Here is a 21,647-nt window from a genome sequence, read left to right on the forward strand (position 1 = left end):
TCCTCGTCCCCCTATTTTTCATGAATGGAGTTAGTCAGAGTAATCATTCAGGGCAGCTGGCAGCAGGAAATGGAATTGGATTGCTGAGGAGGTCACTCGGGGTCAAGAGCTTGGGCGTGGCTGTTGGACACTGGGGATCAGGAGGAAGGAAAGCCTTTGTGGCTGTGCTTTACATCAGCGTCTGGCAGTCACTTATCATCAGCTGTCACAACCACTCATCTCACTGAGTGACAGAGCACCGACTGCACTGGCAGGAAATCTCGCTGGACATCACACAGTCTCACCTACTTTGTTCTGCTGATGTGATAAATTACGAGTAAGATCATGTCTCCTGGTCTGAAATGCTTCTCTTGAACTATTGCCTTAACTTAATGACTTATTCAATAATGATTCTCGTTACTCCCATTGTTGCATAGCAACGGCAGGCAGCCTCAGTCGCAGCTCAGAGAGTGAAGAAGGGACAAAGGAGGAAATTCTTTAAAAAAAAGGAGTAAAAATAACAAGTTGGAAATAAAATCAGCGTCCACGTCATTTATATGCTTTATTCAGTCAACTCAGAGGCTTTAAAAACCAAATCCTGCACAAACTGACAGCCTCCTCTTTCAAGCTGTCTTTCAGGAGGTTTTCAGAGCTGAAAGCCATCGAGGCGGATATATACCTGTAGGCTGCATCTTAACTTGAATTCTGCGGGGACGCAGGGAAGCGTCAGCTATCTGCACGTATTTACTGATCAGTTTCACTTTAAAGGCTGAATCAGCTTTCTTTCAACTTGCTGCAACTCTTTTACTCGTGTTTCATCTCGACCAAAATTTTGAACCAATTAAATATTCTGAAGCATTGTGTGTGCTACTTTTTGTTGCTTCCCAGCCACAAGGGGTCACCGCAAGAGGATTTGCCAGACATTTTTGCTGGGTGCCCTTCCCCATGCAACCCCAAATGGGATTAAAATATTCTATAAAGTATTACATAACTTTAAATTCATACCAGGTTTTTCTTTAGGTTATTGCTAAAAAATGAGAAGAAACAACTTAAGTAAGCATAGCTGTTGCTACAACTAGCGTTTTTAGGTAGACTACACTGGCAAGTTAGGTGGCAATAAGGCAGCAACTTGCTTGCTACAAGGAAAAAAAAATCAGTGGTTTCCCGGTGATTGCACTGATTTTTTTGCATTCTGTCAGGAAATTGGACAACATGCACAGTGAGAACATGCAAACTATGCACAGAGTGACCCAACAGGTTTAAACTAAGAAACTTACTATTTTTCTTTCAAACAGTGCACAGCTGTGCCACCAAAAATAGATATGGTTCACTAAATATATAATTAAAGTTGTACTTTAAAAGACATGGGACGAATAATTCATTTGTTATGTGAAAAAGAAAAGTTTCTTGCACTTCCTGACTTGCAAAAAGCACATTTTATGAAATTAGGTCAGAGGTGATGGAGAGAAATAAATGCCTAAAAGAGCTTAAATCATTTAATGAAAATGCAGTAACATTATTAGATATGAATGAAAATACATCAGTTGCATCACTAATGAGTGCTCATATTTATGTTTGGTTATTTTTTTTAAAGATAACTATTGCATTTTAAGTAGTCTGACAGCTATGAAAGACATCTACTGATCTCACTCCAAACTTACATTTATAAACTGCCTGCATCTTCCTTTCCTTTGTTTGTGGTGATTAAGTGAACCACCTGCTGTAGGTTGAGCAGCACCCACATACTCGTGTCCCTTTTTTTTCCTTTTGCTTATCGTTGTCCTGGAAGAAATGCAGAAGGGACACCATAACCATAGAAACGAGGTCAGCCTGTTGCTACGGAGAAATGCCTGTGTGCCACGATGGCTCAGTGTAAGAGAGCTAAAGATGCTCTTCTCTTGATTTTCCACTTCTAATGGCAGCTGTGGCATGTGTGAAAACTGGCACATTTCCTCTATTATGCCTGCTATAAAGACACTTTTTGAACTGCAAACTTCATTTGAAGAGACGTGTCAGGTGCTGTCATCATACGTCTCCTGTTGAACATCCACCTCTGCACGAATGCAAGAAAAAGACCAAAAATACTTCCTCTGTCTGCAAACCTGAACAGATCAAACATAGAGCTGGGGTTACAGCTGGTTCTTATTGAAGTAGGGTACCTTACATATAGATATCTGATCACACATATAACACACCTTTGATCAAGACTAATCAAGCTCAGTTTTTTTTCTGTGCTCACTGGGAGCTCTTACAGTTAAGTTGCTCAGTTGTGTCGGTCTCATCTGAACCAAATTTCTAGGCTGTGCAAAAGAATTACTGCCGGTCCTTGTGTTACGTTTTTTACATATGGGTGTGTGTAAATTTTTTTCAGGTTTGGCACCATGGAGCCAAACAATTAGCCTGAGATTTGTTTGATTGGTGATTACTTGTTGTGCTATTTTTACAATAATAGTGACACATTGTAAATTACTTCATTGTTTTCTTGATTCTGAAATTTTGTTATATATTATTATTTAATATGTGTAACTATTTTGATTTCAGATTACTTTTTACCTTATTAAGATGTTGTTACATAGTACTTAATTTTACTGATCCTTTTTTGAGCTATTTGTTATGTGTTTGTTATATTTAATGAATAAATACATCTCATCTTATCTCATGAGGCCAACAGCAGAGCTTTTAAAATGGAACTTAACTGTGGAAGTATTTATTCAAGAATTAGACAAAAACAAATTAGACAGAAATAGCAGCCATCAGTTTTGGTCAAGTTATTTGAAAATAATAATTAGTTACTAATTACTGATTACCTCTCCAAAAAGTAATCTCATTACTTTACTGATTACTTATTTTCAAAAGGAATTAGTTACTTAGTCACTTTTTAAAAACATGATAAACAACCTGAATAGGTAATAAAGCAATAGACCTTTTAGCCCAATTCTATTTTTTCTGCATAATCCATCATATCAAATAGAATCAAATGACAAAGTCTCTTTTTAAAAATTGTTTTATTAGTTTTAATATTTCAATTTTATGCACAATGAATCAAGCAAAAATTAAACTACATGCAACATTCTCTGACTGGAAGAAATTTGTTTAACATTTAAACCTATTTTCTACTAATTCTGGCATGTCAAATAATTCTTTTGTGTGTTTACACTCACTCTTTCAAATAGATGCAAGTAAAACAGAGCAAAAAATAAATAAAATCAAAGGTATAGCAGCACTGAGTCCTGTCGCTCTTAAATCTATTTTCACCTGTTTAGCAGGAGCGCAGCAGTCGGCCGTTTGCCCGGTGCCGGAGCGGTCATGTCAGTGGGGATCCTTTGTGAATTTCACATTCCGTTGGCAGCGTGCTAAGTGCTTGCTCAGATTTGAACTTTAATTTTTCGCTGTGGAAAGACGTTTTCTTCCCACACAGAGTGAACAGTGGACACTAATGTTTTTGTCACTTTTCACAGAATCAAACTCAGAGTAAGGTCAGTACTTCCGAGCTTTAAACGCTTCGTGGTCGTACTCTCTCCCGCACTCCATATTACTGTTGATCTGCACGCATCTTTTTACCGCGGACATCGTACGCTTGGACGTCATTGTCATGAGACATTCTCACAAATAAAATCACGGTTTAGTAATGCAGTAATGCAGCGAGCTTACGCGAAAGTAACAGTGATCTTATTACTTTTTTGCATTAGTAATTCCTTACTTTACTTGTTACTTGAAAAAAGTAATCAGATTACCGTAACACATTACTTGTAACTTGTAACACGTTACTGTTCAGCTCTGACAGTCACACACAAATACATGTGTGTAGAGAGATGAAATCGTTATGTTCATATAATACAAACAATTATATTTATAATAATTGTAAATTGCATTTATCATTGTGGGGTTTATCTGTGAATGGATTTAGAGTTTGTGTATAGCAGACAAAATCTTATCCCATGGTTAACTTCTTTTTTCATTAGATATAACACTGTAACATCAGACCTCACACTGACTCTCATGTCTGTTAGCTGTTTTAATTTAGTATTCTGGCAGATCTGAAAGCAGTCGAGTATGAAAGGTGCTGTTGTAGTATTTCTATTAGGGATACGCTACACATTATACCCTGCATTATAGAAATATACACACCTGTATTGCTGTATGTCTCTTGCAATGCCCAACCTTTTTCCTGGTCAAGGCTGGGAGATAGATTAGCTTTAAAAGTAGTAAAAAAAAATAAAGTAGCAACCTGTTTTCTTTTCTTCCTTTATTCTCACTGGTTCGTAGGTGTGGTCATAATATATGAATAAGCACTTAAAAAGAATTGATCTACAGACACTACATCCTATCTCTGTAGCGTTTTCACAGAGTTGAGAAACGACATATTTATAATGTAAGAAGTTTGTTATCTTAGTTTTACATTTAAAGGTGATTTAAAACATCATACATCATAGAGATAAAAGGCACAGCCACCCCTGCATTACATACACAGTACAGTGCTACAGCATTCATGAAACCCGTGACAAATTTCCTAGGTGATGGCTTTTTATAGTCTTAAAATTACATCTATTAGCCAGAGTGTGCGTTTTTTCTTAAAGGCGCCACATAAAAAAAACCTCAGAAATGTCTATAGATCCTCAGGGGTGCGGCTGATGGACTATTCATGACTGTGAAATAAATGTGCTATAAAAAAGTATAAAATGCTTGATTGCAGCAGTAAAATAAGTTATCAAAATGACTGAAAGCTTCAGTTGTGAATGTTTGTGCAGCGACGAATATAATTCACATGTTTCTGAGGTCTGCCGGCACAGTTTATGCTGGATGTTTTGGTCTTAAAAAAATCGGATCTATCAAATCCATATGAATCAACACGGGAGCATTTGGAAGCATCTCTGTCTAAGAAATAAATTATGTAAACTCTCTGTCTGCAATTCACTGAACAGATATTTCAACACTTTGGGTGGTGGTGGAGTGAAAGGAGGAGGGTAAATTAAACTCACAGCAGGACAGTTTTGCTTACCTTGTCTTTGATTTATGTTGTCATTTATCCCACTTGCCAGGTTTTCAAATCCGAACACACAGAGCCTACCTGAGCAAGAACATAAAGGATTTCTACAGAATACTAATTCCTTTTAAGTTGCTATTTAGGGTGAATCTAAATCTTTAAGTGCATCTGACGTCCTTATCCCAGATGTTTACTGACTCAGTGGAGGTTTGCTGAGAAAGAACCACAGACAAAAGCCTTAGAGGGCTTTATTTGGAGAAATCAATTGAGTGCAATCTTACAGTATCAAACACTGCAAGAGTGGGTTTTTTGTAACATTGATTATGTCTATTCTTTTTGTGCTGCTCTATCCAAATCAATATTTTATATTTGTGACTGAGGAAGGTTACAGTCTCTGAGCTGTGGCTTTTCTTGTCATCCACCGCAACTATGTAGAATATCCGGGAAGTGTGAAAGAAAACTTTTTCTTTGGAGTTCTTTTATTTACTTTTAAGTGTCAGGAAGCTACATAGCTAAAATAAATGATCCACTGGAATGTTTTTGTTATTTGACAGTTTAAGTTCGTGCCTGGTAGAGATTATTTTGTTGCAGAAATATATTGTAACAAGATGCGCACCGGAATTTGAAATGTCACTTCACCCACGTGTTGTTGGTATTGTTTTGGTTTTATTTGTCCAGAATTGAATATCCATCTCTGAGTTTTTACCTCCTCCAAACACCAGTGGGAGTGAAAAGAAACTGTAATCATGATGCTGAAAGGCAATATTGAAATGCAACTTCATGTTTTTGTTTTTGGACATAATAATAATCTTTGATAGTCTTTGATTTCATTGTTATCTAGTTTCTAGTTATTTCTGTCTCGGTGCTTCCCCTGTGTTCCTTGTGTCACGTCTGATCTAGTTACGTTTTCATGTCTGTGCTTCTCCTAGTTTCCGTGTCTCGTGTTTCCTGTTTTACTTTGACAGTGTTATGTTAGTGTTTTCAGTTTTGCTTCCCCGGTCTCTTGGTGTGTGATTTCTCCCAGCTGTGCTCTCCTCCTGTGTCTAATTTCCTCGCTATCCCTCTGTGTATTTAAATCCTTTGCCTTCCTCTGTTTGTTGCTGGATCGTTTGCGCTTCACTCGCTGTATTTCCCACATCTCAGGTTTCCATGTTCCAGGTCTCAGGTTTTTAGTTTCTTTATACTTGTTTCTAGTTTCCTTCCTGTTTAAGTTTTGTCAGTTTTGTCATTTTTTTCCTGCGCTTTTGTTTGTGTTTCGTTCTGCCTCAATAAAAGGCACGTTTCAGTTTAAGTCTGTTGCCAAAGTCTGCATTTGGATCCACGCTCCCTCCATGGCAGACGTGACATCCTGCCTGAATTAAATCTCTTTAGCTCCTCCCCCTTTAACACTACTTTACCTTTAAACAAACCGAAAGGGAACTGATTGGCTGTCCCTCCTAAACAGAACGTTTGAACCACAAGAGAGAAAGGACTTACAAAGCCAGAGTTGTGTGCAAGAGATGACCATGTTAGGTGCATGCCCCCTTCTATGGTAAGCTAAAGCTAGAGCGAGCAGTTGATCATCTTAGTTTAATGCAGCCTAATGTGGGTTTTATGGTCCTGCATTGCACTCGCTGGCCACACACAGAGTGGGATAATGGGGAGTTCATCCTCCACAGAGGCTACTGAGACACACTTGTGTGGAGTCCTCCAAAAGAATGCTGATTGTTTGAACACTTGGCTTGAATATGAAAGGGAGTAACAGCTGAGTACACTTAATAAAGGAACGATAAAAAATCAGAAAGCTTACATATGAAACAGACAATAGCAGCACTGGAGACTATTCATTGTTTTTCATCACTTCACTACAAATAATCTTTGTCTGACTGTAATCTCCATGACACGGGCTAAGCTAAAGGACAACAGCAGCACAAACGCTCCACCTTTTGTTCACACTCCCTCTAAGCGATAAAACTCAACTTATTTAGGTGTAAGTCTACAAAGTTCTGCATGGCACCTACTGGTATAGTATTATGTGCTACAAATGCTACAACTCAAGAAAAACGCAATATTTCATTTAATTAAACACAGCAGTAAAGACGTCCAGTACAAGTGAAGTTATATTTAAATAACTGTAAATCTATGCTGCTAAATTACTGCAATAAAAATAACTCACTAGTTATAACACAAAAGAACTGGGTAAGAAATGAGGAGACAGTCAAAGTTTGCAGTGTGAGACAATATAATAGATTTTGCAGTCACAATTAGCAATCGCACTCCTGCACAGCAGCCAGGTGCTGCCACAAACCAGACTGCCCAAATTGACCCTGCCAATAAGCCCCGAGGGAAAACCGTTAATGTGTTAATGTTTCAGTATCTACAGCACCACAGGACAGAAACATTATAATTATAAAAAGCTAAAACCCGAGTGGAAAACAATCACTGGTTGACTGGAATTCAAAGAAAAAAGAAGACATAAAGTAAATACACTATAACGACAAAGAAATGTCACATCTGAAATTGAAGTCTACATAGCATGAGCAGCTGCAGGGCTGTAGGTCTATACCATGAATACTCAGACGTGAGTCCCCATAATAGAAAAAATCAACAATGAATTAAAGAGCATTTCATTTACACTTCAGCTTTCATTAATATTCCTCAGGGGAAAACAACCAGCCACCAACTCTCATTTACAGCAACTCAAGTACCTCGGGCTGTGGGTGGACAATAAACTGGACTGGTCATGCAACACAGAGCACCTGTATAAAAAAGCCCAAAGCCGACTGTACTTCCTCAGGAGGCTGAGGTCTTTTAACATCTGCAGGAAGCTCCTGAGGATGTTTTACCAGTCGGTGGTTGCTGGAGTACTTTTCTATGCTGTGGTGTGCTGGGGGAGCAGCACAGCAAAGAGGGACTCATCCAGGCTGGAGAAACTGATCAGGAGAGGCTAGCTCTGTGGTCGGCATGAAGCTGGACACTCTGGTGACAGTGGCAGAGAAAAGGACATTAAAGAAACTGATGGACATTATGACAATGCCGGGCATCCTCTGCACACGGCCATTAACAACCAGAAGAGTCTGTTCAGTGACAGGTTGCTTCTCCCCAAGACAAGAACTAACAGACTTAAAAACTCCTTTGTCCCACACGCCATCAGACTGTTTAACTCCTCTCTGGAGGGGAGAGGGAGGAGAAGACAGGGAGGACAAAGGAGGGGGGAACAACTAAGCTGTAGTGCCTCTTCACCTCACTGTAGCAATACCTTGTGCAATACTTTTGTAAATAGTCAACAGTGCAATAGACTCAATACTTGAAATGTGCAATTCACTTGTATTTTTATTTTTTATTCCTATTTATTCTATTTATCCCCTTTGTATATTTTATTTATATTTGTCTCTGTATTTATATATGTGTGTGTGTGTGTGTGTGTGTGTGTGTGTGTGTGTGTGTGTGTGTTTGTGTGTGTGTGTGTGTGTGTGTGTGTGTGTGTGTGTGTGTGTGTGGTATATATAACAATTCTGTAACTGTAACTTCGGTCGTTGCTGTGCTTTTTTTGGAAGTCGAATTTCCCAGAGGAACCCACCCGAGGGATTAATAAAGTTCTATCTTATCTTATCTTATCTTATTTACCCTGGAAAAAGTATACTTTTTATGAATGCCAGCACGTACTGTTAATTGTGCCAGAGAACATGTTAGGCTTGGTTGAAAAGACAAACTATGGTTTGCATTAGCTGAACACACATAAATCTAGGTGGCTGTGAGCAGACTGTAAGTTTGGGCATGATGAAGATACCTACTAGACCTCAAGGATGGCTTTTATGGTTTTAACACACCTTACTGTGGAACATCAGTGATTTGATCAGTGTTTCAGGTTTTTCAACATCATACACCCTCACCTGGGTGATCAGTCCTCAGGTTGTGTCTTGGGAACTTGTGCTGTCCAACAGGTTGTTCCTTTTGCTCCACAGCAATTTTAGCACTTTCAGTGCTTTTCAGCAGCAGCAGCATGTTCCTGATGGCTCTCTTGAGCAGCTCGGTGGCCCCATGGAGTGAATGTCTAGCTAAACCTTGGCACTTGGCCAAGCAGTGGGCCCTCAGTACCCTGTTTTGGCAAATTTCTATGAGCTCCTTGTACTTGGCTCTCTTCCTCTTGAATGCCTCTTCCAGCTGGTCTTCTCGAGGCACAGTCAGTCCAGCAGGACCACTTGCCTCAACGATTCTGACACTGGAACCATGTCAGGTCTGAGTGTATTCACGGCTATGGTGTCTGGGAATTTGAGCCATGACTGCAGGTTGACCTTCAGCTGCCAGTGAGCTGTTGCTGCTTCTCTCCAGCTTTGACAAAAGAAATAAAGCACTTTGCTGTTTGTTTTGCCGTCTGATGAAAGAGATCGCTGCACAGATGGCCTCTGCGATAATCCCCAGCACCTGGTTGTGATGCCACCAATATGTCTCCCAGGGCCTTTGGGCGACAGCTGAAGATGTGTTCCAAGGATGTTATTCCCTGAATATTCCCTGGCACAGGGGACATATTGGGGCTTCACCCCATGAGGAAGAGTGTGGTTGGGCTTAGGAGGACATTAAGCTAATACTACAATTCTTACTTCAATTGTTTCCAGTACTGGAAAATCGCCCAGAGCACAAATTCACATGCACTACATCTCATTGAAGAGAAACCTCAGTACAACTGCTTATTTGACTGGCTTCATATTTGTTAGGTGTATTTCTGGGAACCCAAGTAAGTGCAGTGTTGAATTCGATGTTGGATGAGTGATTCTCATATTTGGGATAAAAATATTTCCCCTATAGTGACTACAGCCCAGAAAAAGTATTTGACACCTTCCTTATTTGTTAGTGTTTTTTCATATTTGTCACATGTATATGTTTCATCAAACAAATGTTAATACTAGACAAAGATAACCCGAGCATCTCGTATCTCTTAAGTGACCCCTAAAACTAATAACTGGTTGTGCCACTGTTGGCAGCAAGAACCACAAACAAGTAATTATGATAAGTCTTTCACATTACGGTGGACGAATTTTGGCCCACTCGTCTTCACTTTTAATTCAGCCACATTGGAGGGTTTTCGAGCATAAATGGCACAAACGTTTAAGGTCATGCAGAGCATCTCAATTCAGGCCACTCCAAAATCTTTATTTTGTTTTCTTGGGGGGTTTCAGCCCTTTAGAGATGGACTTACAGGCATGTTTCAGATCACATTCTTACTGCATAATCCAAGTGACACAAATAAATAGATAAATAAATAAATAATAATGGTGTTTTGCCACGAGCATCCTGTTTTTTCCCAGCTGCAGACCTCGATGTGAACAGTTTTCATACAGGTAAAACTTTCATGCTGAAAGAAGCGGTTGAGTTTTTCAAACATGATTTTTCAGGGCTGTGATTAATGCAAATGAAATTCCTTTCAACCTCCTTGTAAAACTGAAACGGAATCTGCAGAAGTTGGAGAAAAATATGCATACTCTCTCTTCCTCTCTCTCGTTTTTTGGTTGCTATTCAGGTGAACCTAACAAGCAGTACTCCCAAAATATTCCTTCACAGTCTGGCAGATGTTGGCTGAACAGTGCAGATCTGTGGAGTTCAAGATGTGCCAGCTGACTCACGAGCATGTGAGTGACTCGTCGTGACAACATATCCATCACCGTGCCGGAGCCAAAATAACGCATGTGAAATGTAAATGGTTTCATTGCACAGAAAACACACACAGTAATCTCTCTGGTGCTGCAAAGGTAATAACCTGAAGCGAATAAAAAAAGATTAATTACACAATGTAATGCAATACCTAAAATACTGCTCGTCTTCGAAAATATATTTTTTGCTTTACTGTGGTTATGTGCAGGAAGAGGTGGCAGTGCTCTTTAATGTCGACTTGTGTGTTTGAAAAGAAGTCCTGATGAAACATTTCAGGTTTCAAATCTCGAAAAACAAAAACGACGTCTCTTTGTTCTCGGTCGGCTTGAACACCAGACCCCATCTGTTCTCCAGGGTGAATTATGCTGTCTGTCATTCAAACCAGATCAAACTGAGGTGATTCACATCTGCATCATGAACAAACACGAGGCAACTGATGCAAAAACAATACATGTACTTACAAGCACTTTGTTTCTGGTTCCTTACGCAGGAAAATAATGAGCCTGGATACCGAGCGGGAAACTTCACAGACTTCATCCAATCCCAGGTTCCCTCCTTCAAATCTCTTGTAATGCAGATAACAACACTGAGCTCCTCTTCAGTCTGATTTCTATCCTCTGGCAGCATAACTGCAATATATACAGCACCGTGCCTTCGTGGTGTGCTACTGGTTTGGATTTTCTTTCTTTATATAAAGTAAGCGATGGGGTTCCTGTTGAAAACCACCTCGTTTTACCTAAAGTGTTAACTATGTTGGCCCAAGATTTGATATTTTATTTTAGCAGTTTCTGGATTCATTAAACACTCTCCATGATGATTTCTTTCAAGTTTATCTGCATAATTAGCTATTAGCTGATTAGAGTAGCTATTTTATTTTAGGGATGCTAAGCTGTATTTTGAGTCTTACAGCCTCCTGGTCATGCTCAAAAGGAGAAATAGAAAATCTCAGTGAAAGATTAATTTTAGGTTGTTATTTTTTCCTCTTCACTGACAATAGGATGGCCAATTTTCCAGTAAATGCTGCAAGTGAGTCAGAAAACCATCTTTGCTTTTGTAAAATTGCAGGCCACAAAACAACTCATATGGGCTTTAAATTTATGTCTGTATACTGACGTCATATCAATAATGAGTGTAAAGCCCTGTGTGGTTTGATGGATTCATACAAAGGTTTTTGAGTGATGATTTTGAAGACCCCAGATCTTTGAGATTTGGGCATCACACTGCAGGTGTGGAATTTGATATGTAAGCATTTATGCTTAAAGGCATTGAAGAACACATTTACTGATACCTTCATCTAAAGCTTCATTAAATGCTTGGATCCAGACACATCTGTTCTCTCCAGACTTGAAATAATAACTTGGATCAGAAATCTTTGCAAACAAATGTGTCCAAAAATGCAAGCGCTCTAATGTTTATTTATTAAAAATGAGTTACATAACAAATTACAGTGTTTTGTTGTTTTGATTTTAAGATCGATAACTTTACGGTAGTTTCATTTTAATGAAGAAAGACAAAATGTTAAAAAGAAAAATCCAGATAAAAACTACATTATATAAAATGTATTAATTGTTTAACTACTTATTCACTCAATGACATGGAAATCAATCTATAACCTTTGCGTAATCTTTTTGGTATTTTCTTTCTGGACCTGGTTGATATGCTGTCTCTCTCCTTTAAAATGTATACACCCAAAAGATTTAGAGGCTTTGTAAGTGAAAAAATTGAAAGCAAAGAAATTGTCAAGGTTTTTTTTTTTTTTAACATATCTTATCTTTACAAACTGTTGCATCATCTCCCTGTGTATAATCTGTGATTCTCTGAGCTTCTGATATAATACTGGCATGGCAGTAAAATCTGACATGATAATACACTCATGTCTTCATCCCAGCTGCAGCGCCAGGTTACAAAAATCACGAGGTGCTTGCCCTATAGACATGGCGACTTGCGGGAGTGGGTGACATCAACTTTGTTCTACAATGCTGTTCACCTGCACTGTATGGCAGGTATAATGGTGTCCTTAAAGTTAACATTCTAGATAACCGACTGTATCTAGACATATTGTTTTGGGTGCTAAGTTAGCAAGCTGCACCCGTGGCTTTTATGAGCACATTGCACAAACCGACACATAGTTACACTGCTGACTGAGTATAAATGAATGCTAAAGCTGCTATGTTCTCAGAGTAAGTATATTTGTGAACAGGCTTCTGCCAAGGTATTCACAGCTTTATCTGCAGAAAATAATCAGTTAATGCTGCTTTAAAGCCATCAAAGCCAAATAGTAGTCTGAGCATGTAGCTGTGGTCTAAATAAAAGTACCACTGTTATTCTTCCTGCTGAGTTGAGCTGTGTGTTTACTATCAAAGACATAAAGCAGAAACAATTCCATTCTCATTCTTGGGTCTAACACAAAATGGCCCTCAAGCTACCACAATACACCTGCCATGTTCACATCCTGCAGAAAATTGTGGCGCGATTGACAGCACAATAGGCCGATGAATAAAAATGGGGAATGCTTTTCTAAACTGTATTTGCAAGAACGTAATTACTATCAAGCAAATCTTTTTATAGCTGGTGCACTGTTTCTACACTGCAGTATATTGCAAAGCTGCTACTTTTAGTGAGTGCAGTTCATTCACAGACAAGATCAATGCATTTTCCCATTCTCACTGAATTTGCTTTGTTCTTTTTCTTTTTATTCTACTTAAACACAGCCTTACCTTACAGCTTGCTTTTTTTTGATCAGACAGCACACATGGTAGTCTACAGTTGTGTATGTATGTGTTCTGACAGTGGGGGGGCAAAGTCATCAGGCTGGTAGGATCAAAGCGCTGAGCGCTTACTTTCCCTCGCCAGAAACTCTCAATATTACAGATAAATTACTAAGAAGATGACAAAATGTCTGACCTCCGGTCTCACTTCACACTGTGAGCGTGTGCTGTGCAGACAGCTCAAGGAGCTCAGTTCATTTTATTCAGCTTAGAATATGTGAGGGTGAAATGTCTCAGTTGGAGGCAAATAAAAACATGTCATCTTCTTTGCTTTTTCCTGAGCAGCTGTTTGCTGATTCTGGACAGTTTTCTTTATAAAACCTGAAAAAGCAATGCATGCAACATGAATCCTGCACTTAACACAGCAACACAGACAAAACCAGTGTTCTGATCTTAGTCCACTGAAGCCGTGGCCCTCTCATTCAGCCTGAAATAGCTTCACATTTTTTAAGTGATGCTATGAAATTCTTCAAAGATTTCTCTCAGGATAAATTAAATTTCATTAATGTACCTTTATGATGAATCATAGATTGTATATAAAAGATGGAAGCAGCCACCATAGCATCACCCATTGTTTTTGCCCCCCTTTTTTTAAATTAATACTTTTGTTTTTTTGGTTTAGTCCAATGCATAGGAATAAACTGTAAATAAAAGATGGACATGGTAACCATGCCACCCATTGGTTTGTGAAGCCTTATAGAAAGAGTGCAAGAGGTCCAGTTAACCCTTTAAGACCGGTCGGAGCGGGCACGCTCCGTTTTGCGTAACTATTTTTAAATCCCTGTAGAACTGGAACCACGTAAGCTATCACAATAAATTTTTTTGCAAATGAAACCAGAGGAGTTGTACTTACATCTTATGCCATCAGTTTGTCCTAGGTCACGGTTTCCTTCCACATATAGCTTTGCAAAAATTGCATAAAAGCACTTGCAGCAACAAAAACATAATAATCCATAAACACGCTTTACTGATCTTCATAACACTTCCTACATTGACATCAGCACGAACTATCGCATGTCCGCCATTACCTGCCCAAAACCGGAAGTGACGTCATTTTCCTGGAAAATGTAGTTTTTTTACCTTCAGGGCCTTATAAGCCTATACTGGTGTTTTTAAAAGTCATGTTTGACTTTATGCTTTTCTCTATAGTTTCTGGGATGCTTAGAACTCAAATTGCACTGCTTTTTTTTTTTTTTTACAAATATGCATTAATATATAATATTATAATATTTATTTTTGTTTTTCCTGCAGTAAATAAAAATTTGTGTATCTCAAAACTAAAACTGAAGACACTCCAAATACATTTCCTGTTGTATTAACTATTGTGTGCAACTTTTTTGTATTTACAGTTTTGAGGGATAAACCTCTTAAATTTCACTAACTAGAAATAATGTAAAAAAAACAAACAAAACAAAAATGATTTTCATTTTTTTGTAGTTCATTGCACTTTTTTGCAATTTATGTAGTTACCATTCACTTAATGCATACATATTATTAAAATTTGGGCTATAATGGTTGTATTAATGTATAGCAACTTGAAATGCTCCCAAAAATGGCACTGCAGCATGTAAAAATATACAGATAAGCTCTGGCGGACTTTGTTCTGTGGTAGGTCTTAAAGGGTTAAGCGATTGTAATGAGTCAAAGTGAGCTCTACCTGTTAGCATACCTGTCAATCACAATGCTAATTTTCTGTCTTTGAATGGATATGATACAAAAAACATTCAACCACCGTATATATTTTCATTAAGTAGAAAAGTATTTATATAAAGTTGCTGTAAAAACATACCTTTAAGTCAACTTTTCCTTTATTGCTGTTTATCTGGCCATTTAACCCTCTCATTGCAGTCAGTCTCAAGTGGCCGCTCAAGAAACTGCAGTTTTTAATATTTACTTGGGTTAATTTTTCAGTGCCTGAGAAATACATGGAAAACTATTGAAACTAACATGCAGTGTTAAGAAAGTTACTTTTAAAATGTATTCCACTATAGATTACAGAATACAAGCCGCAAAATGTAGTTGTTTTTTTTTGTTGTTGTTGTTTTCTTAACGAACAACAACAAACAGAGTTTGCATTGCACAATTCTTCTTTGAATTTGAAGTGGTGTCGGAATTTCCAACTAAGAAATGCATTCCTGCCTGTGCACTGCTTGCTCTGTTGTGCAGGATTCGGGTCCATTGTGTAACTGACACCACCAACATTAACAGGGCGCTTACATTGGAGCCTCTTTCGTGTTTGTTTGGGTTGCCGGCAATGCCTTTAATTACCAAAATTAAAGAGGGGATAGAGAGGGGATAGCCTAACATATGAAACAGGAAAAGACCACCATGTAATCCATTATTTCAACAAAGTAACTGTATTCTAATTATCACCTTTTAAAACTGTAACTGTAACGGAATACAGTTACTCATATTTTTTATTTTTTTAAATACGTAACACTGGTACATGTATTCTGTTACTCCCCAACACTGCTAACATGTAAAAATTGTGCATGTTAGCATTTTAATGTGAAAGATTTAGCTTACTGCATAACTGTAAACACATTACTGAGCTGCTTATGTGAAACAATTATGCAATATACACTTTGTATAATTGTGACCTATTTGTGTTTGTTCTTAAAGGCAAACTTCCAGACTAATTTGAATGTCTTGCCATTTCATAACTTCATAAATTCATAACTGCACCCCATTCGGGCACAGTCAGACAGAGTAATGGTTTTAGATTTTGTTTGCCTTACTTTGTCTTTGTGTGTGTGTGTTCTTGCCACACATTTGCCACTTTCTGATCCCCGTTGTGCTCGTTCTGTCTTTTTTGCTCTGCTGGTGAGAATGTATCACTATGGCTGAGTGCACCAGCCATCTACGGTTTAATGTCCTTGATCCCACGTTTTTAAACATACAATATTCATGTAACCTGAATGGTAATGAAAGAATTCCTGCAGGACCTGCAGCAAATGTCTTCATGCAGTAAATTAGCATTACTATACTGAGGTTACATATCAAAGTAATTAACGAACAGCCCATCACTGGCACCCTTTCAAGGCCTCTGGTCTGCTTTGTCTACTTTGTCTGAGTGACATTTTGCAAGAACTAAAACAGATTAAACATTTTTTCCCAAAACAATTGGAGGCAAAGCTTTCAGAGTTTGTGAGGTTCTTGGAGGAGGATTCACTTTCACCACGTTTTTCTTCTTCAGTGAAAAAAATAAAGAAAAGGAGAAAACAACAGCTCTTTGTTTGGGATGACAAGCGTTGACAACAACTAACAAAAGCATCTTCATGACAGGTGAAAAAAGCAAAAATGGGTCTTACTTTTGTGGAATGAGTTTACCTTGTGTGCCTTATATCCATGTTAGATTTAACTCGATAACATGCGGATTTAATGTAATCCATATAACACATATAGGACAATAAACTGCATCACCTATAGATGCTGACATGAGATATTTGACTCTAGATCTTAAAAGCTTTCTATAAACAAACACTGAAGAGGACAGACTGACAGGATGAATAGAGATACATAGCTGGAAGTGAACTCAGACACACAGAGAGCAAAGCACAGGCTGTATCCATGACACTGCCAAGAATACTGGAATTAATATTGTATGAGAGTGTCTTCAATATATACAGAGCTGCTTTTATGTGCCTGTATTTAAAAAGATTTTGAGGTATAACCCTAGCTACTTTAACCCTAACCTTCTGTTTTGGAGACTAGAGCACCTTTCTTGGAAAGAAATTAAAAGATTCTCATCTAATATGAGTTGATTGCCTACCAGTTCTTAGACCACACTGGAAGGACTTTATGTACAGCACTTACACTATGTTTCAAAACTAAATATATGATTTAATATGAGTCACATTCGACCTGATTTTTCTTCTTAACTTTAGTATTTTGAATTGGGGTGGATTGATATTTGTCCAAACCTCCGAATTTGAAATCAGCTTAACATTTTCCGACCAACAGATGTAGTGTGATATCAACAACTACCAGCTGAACTCTGTATGAAGAATGGAGACGTGTTTTGCTGTGCCAAGAGAGTATAAGAAGCCAAGCGTACCAAGCCGAGCCTAATCGTTTCAAAATGTAACACAACATACAAGCGTTTCAAAATGTATCGTAATCATTGTTATTATTTTATAAGGAACAATAAAAGTGACTTTTATCCACCTCCAGTACACCAGACATCAATAATTGTTGCAGTGTTATTTTACTAAAATTGCTTCCCACCGTCTCTTGGCTGATTAAAATCTTCATAAGTTTGCCGGTATATGGAACATTTTGGCACACTGAGCTGGGCTCTATGACTCCTTCCAGAGGGGAGAAGCTAATAGTAAATTATTTTTAGTGTGTTAGAAGTCTGCGGGACTTTTTCCTGCGTGTGCACTCCTGTAACCAGAGAGGCACATGTTCCAGCTGGTGGGCTGGAACATTGTACCAGCATTAAAGTGAGCTTTTACATTTAAATTGCTTTTTTTTTTGTAAGTACAGAGTTACCAACCCTGTCACTGTTTTGCTAATCAATGCGTCATTTAAAGCTGTAGCCTCACTCGAAATTATAAGATTCGTCAGCCGATAGATGCTTCACGAGGTTCTAAGATGGCTCTTATGTGCCCCTTGAATTTTTGCTCGTTTAGAATGACATATTCATATTTATTGCACAGATTGTGGTGCATCGGGTTGTTGGGGGGGAGTTTATTCAGGCCACTTTTCAGAGGTAACTGCTCATTTTCTTCTATTATAGTCGACTTCCAGCCACAAACGCACAGGGGAAAAAACTGAGGGACCCTAACCACATATTAGCTTGTTTTTCTTGGTAGAATTGCTTAAAATGAGGGAGTAGTGTGATTGTAAATAATAATAATCAAGCAGCTCTTTCTATTTTGTCTTTAGTGTCACTTAAATCTTGTATTTACAGGGCTGGGCAGTGTGAGGAAGTGTCTCACCACTGTTGCCTGGTGACTGCAGCACAGCAAGTGCACCTAACAAGCCACAAGCCATCACTGGGCTTGTTTCTTACCAATGCACGAGTAAACATCACCCAGCAGACTGTGTTAGCAGTGAAACTGTGTGGAAACTGAATTGGAAGTTGATGTTCAGGGGGAGGCGAGCATCCCCGTGACAGACTGTTCATCTTGCTATTTTATTTCTACTACTTTAATATCAGACCATGGAAATTCTTTGACTGTAATGCTTGTGGTCCTGATGGGCTCCTTAGAGCAGTGGTGCAGTATGCCACCTGGTAGAGGACATAGTAAATCTCATAGGAGGGCATCACTGAATTTGAATTGCCATCCAAGGGCGGATATGACATGCAATATTACATCTTTTATAGAAAGCTACTTTTGTCTCTCATTAATCAGTTTAATTTGTGTCTCTTATGTCTTTATTAAATCCTTGGCTTCTTCTGCGAAGTGCACCACAGCCAGCTGGCTCTTGTTCTCATAAAAAGAAGTGGAAGTGGAAGGCTGCCAGCCACTGAGATCAAATCTGGGATATGTCTTGGCCTCTAAGATGGACAGAGAGAAAGGGGGGGGATGCTTGCCATCAAGAAAGTGGTTTCCTTCAGTCTCGGCTTTTTATGTACGACAGTAAGGCATGCACAGCCTCTTCCATGCAGATCTCATGTGGGAATTCATTGCCTTGGTAGTGAAAAGCCAATGAAAATGTCTTTGCTGACCTGTGGCCTCTGAGAAAATAGAGAGAGCTGCAAAGTGATGAGAGAGCACTTTTTGAAAGTTTTACATATGCAGCTTTTTCTGTCTCCATTTAACTCTTAACTGTATCTGTGCAGACACACCAAGGAAAGAGTTTCACTACCTCGAATAGCAAAATGAGCTTTAGATAGCATATAACAGAAAAAGCGAGTCTCTCCAAGAAGCTCCAAAAGCCAAATTGCAAATGTTTGCCTTCACGATAAAAAAAATATGTTTGCTGGTTTTAGTCTGTTGATCATTTCACCACGTCAGTGCGCCCCAGGGTGGCTGTGGCTACAATGTAGCTTGCCATCACCAGTGTGTGAATGTGTGTGTGAATGGGTGGATGACTGGTTGTGTAAAGCGCTTTGGGGTCCTTAGGGACTAGTAAAGCGCTATACAAATACAGGCCATTGCCATTACTTCAGTCGAGGATAAAATGCCTCAATAAATTTGTTACCAGGAAGCGAATCTCTTAAAATTAAGATTTTAATCTCTGTCTTTCACAGGAATCCTGGACCAAGGCAACATTAGTAAAGCATACGTTTCAGTAGCAAACATGGACACACAGGCGAGCCCTGCCTGGGTTTAAGCCCAGAACCCTCCTCCACTGAGGCTTAGACGCCATACTGGAATAAATGCTCTATGAATTTTCATAAAAATTGTTAAGGACGTCCCTGCTTTACGGTGGATGACATAAGACTTGATTATGATTATCTGATTTTTCTTCTATTGCACCAGAAAGTAAAACATGTCCAGCCTACTGTTTGATTTACTACTACCAAATATTAAACAGCGATGATTAAGCACATAAACGTGAAGATGCTTTTACTGTTATTGTGAGTGTGTGAGTAGTCAAGCCAAGGTGGGAGGAAGTTTAAACCTGAAAACCTGATAATGCACAACATTTTGTCTCTATTTTATGGGTCGAAGGACACATTTTCTTGAAACGGTGCTCTGGAGGGCAACAAGACTTAAAGTAAATTTGCTCTTGTTTGGTCGGTGTGTCAGACGTGTTATCTTATAAGCAGCAACAGGCCGCCAGTCCATCACATGCTAACAAAGACAGACCGAAAAGCACACTCTTTCCTCCAAATTTCACATTCTTTCTGATTTGATTTGAGTTTTATTTTGTTCCATTTGTGCATTTTGGGTCATCAGCTATAGTTTTTCGACCATTTATATGCATCCTCTATAGGTCGCCAGGGATCATGACGTAGTAATAGTTAGATTTGAACATTTTTGATTACTAAGACCTTTTTTATGCTCCTTGATCTCTTGTATTGAGATAAATGAACTCACGTTGGCTTCGGGCTAAGTCATCTTTCCCTCATCATTGGTTTTCTGGCAGCCTCAGAGGCTCAGAGGTGTGCAATCAACCCTCCTCTGCTCCTACAAAACATCTGACTCAGGATACAACCAATACTTCCTCCCTGAAGAGAACGGATCTTCCTCCATGAGTATTGACTTGATGAGAGCTGGTTCGAGCTGGTAACAACCCCGGTGGGCTGAGGAGTGCTTTTTTTTCCTGCTCATTAACTGATGCTGATGAACTCAATGACCCACATTTCTGATATCACAGTCCCGGCTGTGGTGACAGCTGCTACCTGCCTAACCGGCCCCTTTTCTGACCTCGGGGGGGTCAGTAAAACAGCAGAGACTCATTCTGGTTGCCTGCATGTACACGGAGCACAAAGACTCCAAAATGTTTCAGAATACATTAAATGAACACCCTTTCAGATTAAGCCCAGTGCTTCTCTAAAAATGTGAAAAATACAGTCACTCACAATTCAACAATAAAAAAGATGTTTTTTTTCTTGTAGTTTTACTTATTTGAAAGGTGTCTTTACCTCGTGCCAAGTCAGAAACATTTAGTGCATCATGTTTCAGGTTGTCTGGAGTTTGCCTAACAGCTACAGGGGATAACCATCTGAATCTGTAATAACACAGACCAGCACACAGCTTGAGCTCAGAAACCAATCGTGCATTCATGTGGTTGGATTACTTACAGAGACACGGTGACATTATCAGAGCTATATGAGGTGGATTCTTTGATATTTCTTGCTCCAAAAAACATTATGCAACCTCAGAATACAAACTAAAAACTGAACTGAGTAGATAGGATCAGCAGGGACTCCAGATATCTATCTTGTAATAAACTGTGACCCGCTGGGAAGACTACTGATTAAATATTTGACTGCATATTACATCTCACTAGGGAGCATTTGGTGTACAGCAATATTTAGGTAGGTAATATGTTTCAGATTTAAGAATGCAACTGCCCAATGATCTTAAGCAGAACATCTAATTATCACTGACAGGAATTATCTTTTGACCTGCCAATGGTTTGCTTAGGCTGATTTGGAGTATTCATTAGGCAAATATGAGAATAATTTGATCTTAGTTAGATAATGAAAAAGAAGAGTAGACCAGTTTTAGTCATTTGTTTGTTTGTTTTTAATGAGCCCATTCATTGTTGTTGTTTGTTTTTTACCTGTTGCCATTTGTCTGTGGATAAAGAGGGTTTTTTTTCTTCTTTTAATTTTTAACCTCTTATCTCTCATTTACCTAATTTTTACAGTATGTGCACTTACA

The sequence above is a fragment of the Haplochromis burtoni genome, unplaced genomic scaffold (genome assembly GCF_018398535.1).
Source record: "Haplochromis burtoni strain Fernald_Lab_line unplaced genomic scaffold, NCSU_Asbu1 Contig_171, whole genome shotgun sequence".
NCBI lineage: Eukaryota > Metazoa > Chordata > Actinopteri > Cichliformes > Cichlidae > Haplochromis > Haplochromis burtoni.